The sequence below is a fragment of the Eublepharis macularius genome, chromosome 9 (assembly GCF_028583425.1).
Source record: "Eublepharis macularius isolate TG4126 chromosome 9, MPM_Emac_v1.0, whole genome shotgun sequence".
Taxonomy (NCBI): domain Eukaryota; kingdom Metazoa; phylum Chordata; class Lepidosauria; order Squamata; family Eublepharidae; genus Eublepharis; species Eublepharis macularius.
Window position 1 is genome coordinate 4,627,707 of NC_072798.1, and position 8,592 is coordinate 4,636,298.

Sequence of the window (8,592 nt, forward strand, 5' to 3'; positions counted from 1 at the left end):
AAAATTTAATTGTGGTTTTTGTGTATGCTCGATAATAAATATATGTAATTTTGTTATGCTTTTGTAGTGCTAGCTTGACCCTCTCATCCTATCTACCCCCAAATCTCCAATAATTTTCCCAACCCAGAGTTAGCTACCCTACGTATTTATTTATTTATTTATGACTGGATGTTCTTTCATACCCCGCCTCCAATCCTTGCATACAAAAAACTAGACGAGGAGGCTGATTGTAGTCTAGCTCTTTACCCTAATATGCCAGTTTTCTATATGTGGGAATTTTTATTTTCTTTTGGTACAGATGACCATTCAGCCCTCTTAGCTCCTACCTGCAGTCTGAAATGGTACGATCCAGGCACACATTTATCACAACCGCCTGCTGTTTGTGATGCCTAAATGCTAAGGCAAAAGGGTTAGTTAATAGACAAATTCGAATGGGTTCAGAGAGCAGAGAAGATGGCCAGGAGTCTGGAAAACATGTCCTTGGAGGAAAGGTTGAAGGGGCTGGGCACGCTTGCTCTAAAGAAGAGTGAGGGGGTGCATTCTTCAAATAGTTGAGGAGTTGTCACATAGAAGAGGGCAAAGATTTGTTCTCTGCAGAGCTAATGGGCTGGGAGATTGCAGTTGAACATTAGGGGGAAATTCTTAAAGTCCTGGTTCTCAGACTTTTTGAGATGGAACCTGCTTACCAAGTAGGGTTGCCAGCCTCCAGGAGGTGGCTGGAGATCTCCCGGAATTACAACTGATCTCCAGGCCACAGAGATCAGTTCCCCTGGTGAAAATGGCTGCTTTGGAGGGCAAACTCTATACCATTATACCCCACTGATGCCCCTCCCCTCCCCAAACTCCACTCTTTCCAGGCTCCACCCCCCAAATCTCCTGGAATTTCCCAACCTGGACCTGGCAACCCTATTACCAAGTAACTCCATATTTTCCCTGCAACAAAATGTAGGGACCTCCCATCAGTTCACATAAATTCAGGAATTTTCCTTTGGTTAACTTAACGTGGAGCACATCTATATTTTATTCTTCATGCCAAGTATTTACAAATATATTTATTTGTTTCAAACATTTCTGTGCTGCTCTTCCGCCCAAATAGGGTACCCAAGGGGGCGAACTTCAAACCATTCAAACATTTCAAACATCAAAACAAGTGCTTAAAATGCAAATGTTTATAAAACATTAAAGACAATTCAATAAGCCATATTAACACACATATGAATACACAAACAGGGAAGAGGGCTAATAAGAGTTTATATAGCATTACTAAATACCAGGTCACATTGCCCGGAGATTCCACACATATTTATTTCTTACTTGCTTTATTTATACTATGCCTTTCTGTCCTGTGGGGACCCAAAGCAGTTAACATCATTTATCTCTCCTCCTCATCTTCACAACAACCTTGTGGGGTAGGTTAGGTTGGAAGAGTGTGACTGGCCCAAGGTCACCCAGCCAGCTTTCATGGCAGAGCTGCGATTTGAACCTGGGCCTCGCAGATCTTTATTCATCACTCTAACTACTACACCACACTGCCTTACAATTGGGACCCAGACTTCCTTTCCCAGGTCATCCCATCCCATCTCCTTCCTTATGACCCACTTGTGGGAGAATCACAATCCAAATGTTGAGAATCTCTGTAATGCTAAAGAAAGGGACATTTCGACTAGAGGACAAAGGATTTGGGAAACTGTAGAGGGGTGATACCACAGTTAACTTTTAGTGACTCTTTATTTAGCGCACCAATTAAACATATTTTCCAGTATTGTAATATAATGTCTCTTGTGGCTTTCTCAGCCTTTTAAAGGACCTGCACATTATATTTGGCTTCCCCCCGCCCCCCTAAAAAAAGAGGTCTAGCCAGATGAAGAGTTCTGGAGAGTCCAGAGGCTTACACATTATGCTGTGTGATTTTGATTGACTTTAAAAAACAATGGTATTATGTGGATTTTGGAGTTGGATTGTCCTAACAATGAAACCGGTTCCCTGCAGGTGGAGACGGCTTCTCTCGCTGGATGTCTTCAAGCAGAAGCCGGACAGCTCTGTCAGAGATGCTGGGTTGAGATTTTCTGCGTTGAGCACTACACCAGAAGGTCTGAAGGCCCCTTCCAATTTTAGGATTCGAGACTGATCTAACAATGTAGCAGCTGGAAGCGAAGAGCATGTCCATTTGAATGGAAACATCTCACGTGGAGGTCTGAAAGAAGAGAAACGGGGAAGGGCAGAGCTCATGGCACTTAGATATCAAGGATGCTGAGAGAGAAGATGGAGAAAATTGGCTGAAGGAAGGGCAACATAGTGGTTCGATAGTTTCAGGTGAGCAGCTGTGTTGGTCCTCAGTAGAAGAGCAAGATTTGAGTTCAGTAGCATCTAAAGACCAACAGAGTATAAGCTGTGTAAGTCAAACTCCATTCATCAGACAGGAAAACTTGTTGTTCTTTAAGGTACTATTGGATTCAAATAGTGGTTAGAGTTAAGGATGCTCAAACAGGCTCTGGTTTGGCTCACAACCTGTTTGCCTGTTGAGAACAGGCAGTCTGTTTTGTGCCATTTGGCTACTGGAAGAAAACAGCAGTCAAACCTGGCACGTAATTGAACGAAGGTGTGATAAATGGGAATATCTATGAACCAGCCATCATGTTGGTTCATCAGAGGGCTCGTTCACACTTTTTTTGGCTGATTCCGCACACGTTGAATAATGCACTTTCAATGCACTTAAGCTATCGTTTGGAAGTGGATTTTTTGTTTCACACACGAAAAAATCAGTTCCAAATGATCTCTAAAGAGGATTGGAAGTGGATTATCCAGCGTGTGTGGAATCAGCCATTGTTACAGCATACAAACTGAATTATTGAATGGGACAGAAGTGAAAAGCTTGGGTATATTTGTTTGGATCCACCATTGGAATCCATCCAAGCTACACCCGACAGATAGGGCAGTGGCTAAGTTCATCAAGAATCCCAAAGCATACTCTACTGTGACGGAAGGTGATTTGAAGACTTGTTCCTCTGCTGCACCATACCATCAGCCTATGCGCTGGGCAGTCGCTGCAAACCGGCCCAGAGTTATTCCCATTGTACAAGCTCTCTTAAAGGAGGCGGAGGCTTGGTTCACACAAAGAAGCCACCATATTGTTGCTGGCTAGAATCTGATCCCTGAATGCTTAGACTCTAAAAGATGCTCTTGTGTAGTGAGCCATCCACTTGTAGTTAACCGCACGGATCTGCTTCACACCATGCTGATTTCACTGCGTCACTGCGAAAAGCAAAACAACAAAAAGTTCGCAATGATATTGTGAGACCGGAGCGAGCGGGGAAACAACTACTCTGAGGTTTGGATTTCAAGCAGTCCCGTGGCTGTTAGTGTACATTGGTCAAACGTTAGCAATTTCCCGTTGCACAAAAGTCTCACGTGGTGGCACTTTGTTCTCCTAAATGTACTGGGACAATCTATGGATCATTCGATAATAGAATAGCAAGTCTGAGAGGACTCAGAGCAGGACCACAAGTATAATATGTTATGTGGCTGTGTTGTGTGGTGATGTGTGCTGTGCTACATTGGTGGCATAGCATACAACATATATATAATATATTACTGTGATATATACTATATTGATAGTGTATTTGATGGAGTATATGTTGAAAAGAAAAGAAATAGAATAAGTTTAAAGTAAGAGATAGGGTGATCTTTGTTATATATTATATCATATTAGTATGTTATATTGAGTTGAGATATACTATATTGATAGTAGGTTTGATAGAGGTTATATAAAAATAAGAATGTGCTTAGAATAAGAGATATTGAATTAGAGTTGGTAGGGAAATATAAATGAAATAGATTTAAGTAATAAGAAGGGTTAGGGGCTGGAAAGCTGTTGGAAGTCAATAGGGAGGTGGGAGGAAAAGGGTGGGGGTTAGAGCAGGGGGCAAAATGGGATTATTTGTGTCAAATTTGCAAAATTTTCTTTGTTTTACCACTCACTAATAAAAAATTTTATTAATAAAAAGAGCAGAACCACAAGTGACAAAAGGCACAGATTGGACACTTGCCAGCTTCCCTCAAGTTTTGATGGGAAATGGAGGCAGCTTGGTGGAATGTTGGACAAGTGACAGTTGAAAAGTCCATTGGACAGCAGTCGGAGAGCCAAGCTGCAAGACCAGGATGCCTACATTTCCCATCAAAACTTGAGGGAAGCTGACAAGTGTCCAACCTGTGTCAGGCGTCACTTGTGGTCCCGCTCTCAGACCCCAGGAAATGGTCTTGATAATACACTTTACACCAAAAACTGAGGCTTGCAACGTGCACTGGGGCTGAATGGAGTAGCGTGTCTCAGCTGAAAAAGGATGATAGAGACCAGATTTAAAAGTCTGAAAAGAATCATGGACTTTATTGAGGGATTTGATACAATATGGGGATGGAGGAGAGAATTTACCCTAAGCAATATAGTAAAGAGTCCAGTAGCACCTTTAAGACTAACCAACTTGATTGTAGCATAAGCTTTCACAAGCCACAGCTCTCTTTGTCAATGATGTATCTCAAAAGCTTATGCTACAATCAAGTTGGTTAGTCTTAAAGGTCCTACTGGACTCTTTACTATTTTGCAACTACAGACTAACACAGCTAACTCCTCTGGATCTATATCCTAAGCAATGCTAGAAAATGCTAAATTAAAGCAAAAAGCACACTTCCTTACCCCAAGCAAACACTAAATCAAGACACAAGTAGCACATTTCCTATCCAAATTAACAATACACCAGCAATACCCAGAAATCAATAAGAGCAACTCCAATTTGGAGCAGGAATTATTATTATTATTTATTTTATTTATGTAAATGTGAGAAAAATGAGAAACAAGACAGAGGAGAAGTGAGTATGTTGGCACAGTGATGTCCAATCTTCCAGTTGTGAAATCCGAACTATTAGAGAGGGGCAAAATGCCCCTCTTTGTGGTGCAATGTGGCTTGGAAAATGTGTGTGTGTGTGTGTGTGTGTGTGTGTGTGATGTGCTGTCAAGTCGCCTCCAACCTATGGTGACCCTGTGAATGAAAGACCTCCAAAATGTCCTATCCTTAACAGACTTGCTCAGATCCTGCAAACTGGAGGACGTGGCTTCTTTTATTGAGTCCAGCCATCTCCTTTTAGGGCTTCCTCTTTTCCTGCTGCCTTCCACTTTCCCCAGCATTATTGACTTTTCCAGAGAATCTTGTCTTCGCACAATGTAACCAAAGTACAATAGCCTCCGTTTTGTCATTTTAGCTTCTAAGGAGAACGCAGGCTTGATTTGATCTAGGACCCACTTACTTGACTTTTTGCCTGTCCATGATATTTGCAAAACTTTCCTCCGGCACCACATTTCAAATGAATCAATTTTCTTTCTGTCAGCTTTCTTCACTGTCTTTACTGTGAAAGTTGTCTTGGAAAATAGGAGGAGATAAATTAAGATGGAGATCAAAGATATCCCTTTCCTAGTCTGTGTAGAAACCAGGACGAAGAAGGAAGAGCCCGTGCTCTGGGACTCTTCTGCAGCCCAGTCGAAGCCAAGGATCAGACAGAGAGCCAAACTACAAGTGACGCCTTACACAGGTTGGACACTTGTCAGCTTCCCTCAAGTTTTGATGGGAAATGTAGGCGCCCTGGTTTTACAGCTTGGCTCTCCATTACAGCTGCAAGACCAGGACGCCTACATTTCCCATCAAAACTTGAGGGAAGCCGACTAGTGTCCAACCTGTGTAAGACGTCACTTGTAGTTTGGCTCTCAATTTTCTGGCTAGAGTCAGACTAGATATATTGTTGGGGGCCCATTGAATAAAATGGATCCTCTTTAGGACACGAAGGAATTGCCATGGAGGATAAAAGAATAACTTGGGAGTTGGGTAACGTATCAGGAGAAAACTAAAATTGGAAGGGCTCTTGAGAAAATGAGCTGTGATGGGGCAGTGAGAGAAGAGTTGCCAAACAGAAGGCATGATGCTGAATCATATATTCAGTAGCAACTCTGGGACACTGGGAAGGTATGGCTCAGAGGTTTCCTGCTGTCACGGGGCACTTAACATCCAGATTACATAAATGATCAGTGACTGCTACCATGTAAAGGATAATACAGGAAGATGCGTCTTTTTCTTCCAGCCCGTTGTGGCTTAATTGCTTTCACCCTGTTGCACAATTTGCCCTTCTCTTCTCTGAGAAAAGGTTTTTCCTTCGAAAGCGGTCACTGTCGCAAGACTGCTGCTGGCGGTATCATTGCTTCAAGATCCATCTCGAGTCACGAAACACGGCGATTGCGCACCCATGCTCTGTGCTTGCCTTGCGGGGGCTGGGCATTAAAAAATGCAGTACAGATATTCAGACTGGGAGCAAAGGGTGAATACATGAAAACGGAGAGGGGTGTACTGCCAACACTGGAACCATAGCATGAAGGTTCATTAATTAACATTATCTTCACTTGGATTTTGTGTGACGTGAATGCAGAACTTCTGTCTTGTTCTTTGCTTCTGCCCTTCCCGGCTAGAGAGCAAAGAGGTTGTTTGTCAAGGCAAACTAGCATTTGGGTGATCATCTGCAAGCAGAATCCTGTTTTCACAAGCTAACAATACCTAAAGCTGCTGTAGCACAGTGATTAAGTGGTTTGTCTGCAAATCAGCACTCTGCTGGTTTGAATCCCACTCCTGCCATGAGCTCAGTTGGCAAATCCTAGTGAACTTTTAGGGGAAGACCGGAAGGTGCGTTTGACCTCAGGACACATTCAATGATTCCCAGTAGTAGCTGCATACTGTTTAGAATGTGAGGAGTGAGGACCAATCAGGCCACACATGCAAATGACCTCTGTGTTCCAACTGTCTCTGGGCGGGAATGAAGTGTGGAATGTTGTGTGCCTCAATCAGGCTGCATATGCAAATAACCATGAAAGGCTGGCTCAGTCAGGGAAGAGTGGCTGAGCTGGCAGTGGGTGGGGGCGCAAGCAGGCAGCAGCCTGCCAGCCACACAGGGAAGCTGTATCCCTTTGGGAAAACACATTTTACCCCTTTTGACCCCCTTAGGGGGCGAATTTCTTAAAAATCTCTTCTTAGTGGGTGTTTACATCATGAAAGGAATGTTCTTCCCAAATTTCATGTTTCTAGGTCCAGGGGTTTGGGCTGGGCATTGATGAGTCAGTCAGGACACTTGTCTTTATATATATAGATTGGCTGTGAAGGAGGAAGAGCTCCCATCCCAAACCACTGCAGGATGTGCTTGCAAACTCTGGGGAAGTGGGGTAGAGTAGTCTTGTTTCCTTCCCAGTCAATCCTTTCCCTGGTTTTTGTTTTGGAGGGGGTTCTTCCAGGCAAGAGGGAGCTTGAGATCCTCGTGCCCTGTTGGGAAGGAAAGGTTACCTCTAATGAGCACGTACCAAGTATATCTCGCTGATCAGCTTGGACATCCTTCGGAACAAAAGGGTGTGCAGTAATTTCAACTGTCAGGGAAAGCTGCCTGATCCTGCAATCTGTGGTGCAAGACTGAAGCATTCAGGGTTGCTCTCACACATCGACAGGCACATTGATGGCTATTGTGCCTCTACAACAATAATTTGAAATTGGAATTTCCTATACTGACAATGATTGTGACAATGCAACGGGAGATAGCCCAAGGAGGTGCAGATGCAGTGCAGGACTGGCTGCAAGAGTCCTTGAAGCTGTGCAGATTATGGTGTGATTTTGCAGGAAAACTCCCAGGGTGGTGCACCCACCATTGTAGCTATGCATGATACACTTGCACTGGGCAAATTCTTGTATGGATTAGATGCAGGCCTGATGGGGGAAGGCTGAGAAAAGCGGTAACAAGAAGTACAGTCTCTTGCATACTGAAAATTTTAAAGATTGCCCTTGTACCCATCCAGCACTGTCATTGCAGGTTTTTCAGAGAGTCAAAGGAGGGAGGAGGGAGCCGCACTGCTCCATGCTGTTATTTACTTGCATGTTGTCTAGTGGCCAAGCTGTTCCTTTGTTGTGCCCTGCCATAATCTCTCTTCAAATAGATCTGTGGAGTGCTTCCAACTCCTGCAAAAAGACTGGAGCCCGTAACGGCAGAAGAAATAAACCAGTGTGATCACAGCCAGTTTAGTGTAGGGGTTACAATGCTAGACTAGGTCTGGAAGAGGCCCAGGTTCGAATCCATGCTCTGCCATGGAAGTTCACAGGGTGACCGTGGTCCAGCCACACATTCTCAGCCTAACCTACCTCACAGGGTGGTTGTGAGGATAAACTGGAGGGAGACCTTTCTCTATCTGTCCTGAGCTCCTTGGGGAAGGGTGGGTTAAAAATGTGCTAGAGAGACAGACAATGAGGCGGCTCCAGTGGGCTGCACCCAGGCCAAATACGAGGGACCACAGCATCTGTTTCACACTTTCATCTCTCCCTTTTTCAAAAGAACTCAGTGCAGCAGATCTGGCGGTCCTCCTGACTAGAGTTGTGCGCTTCGAGTGTCCAATTTGGGTCTTTAACTCAAATCAAACCTGAATCTGGTAGATTTGGTACTTTCGAATCAGCTCCAGCGTTGCTGAGCCGATTCGGAAATACCGAATCAAAGCTTTCTGAATGCATCGGAGCATTTTGGAAAGCT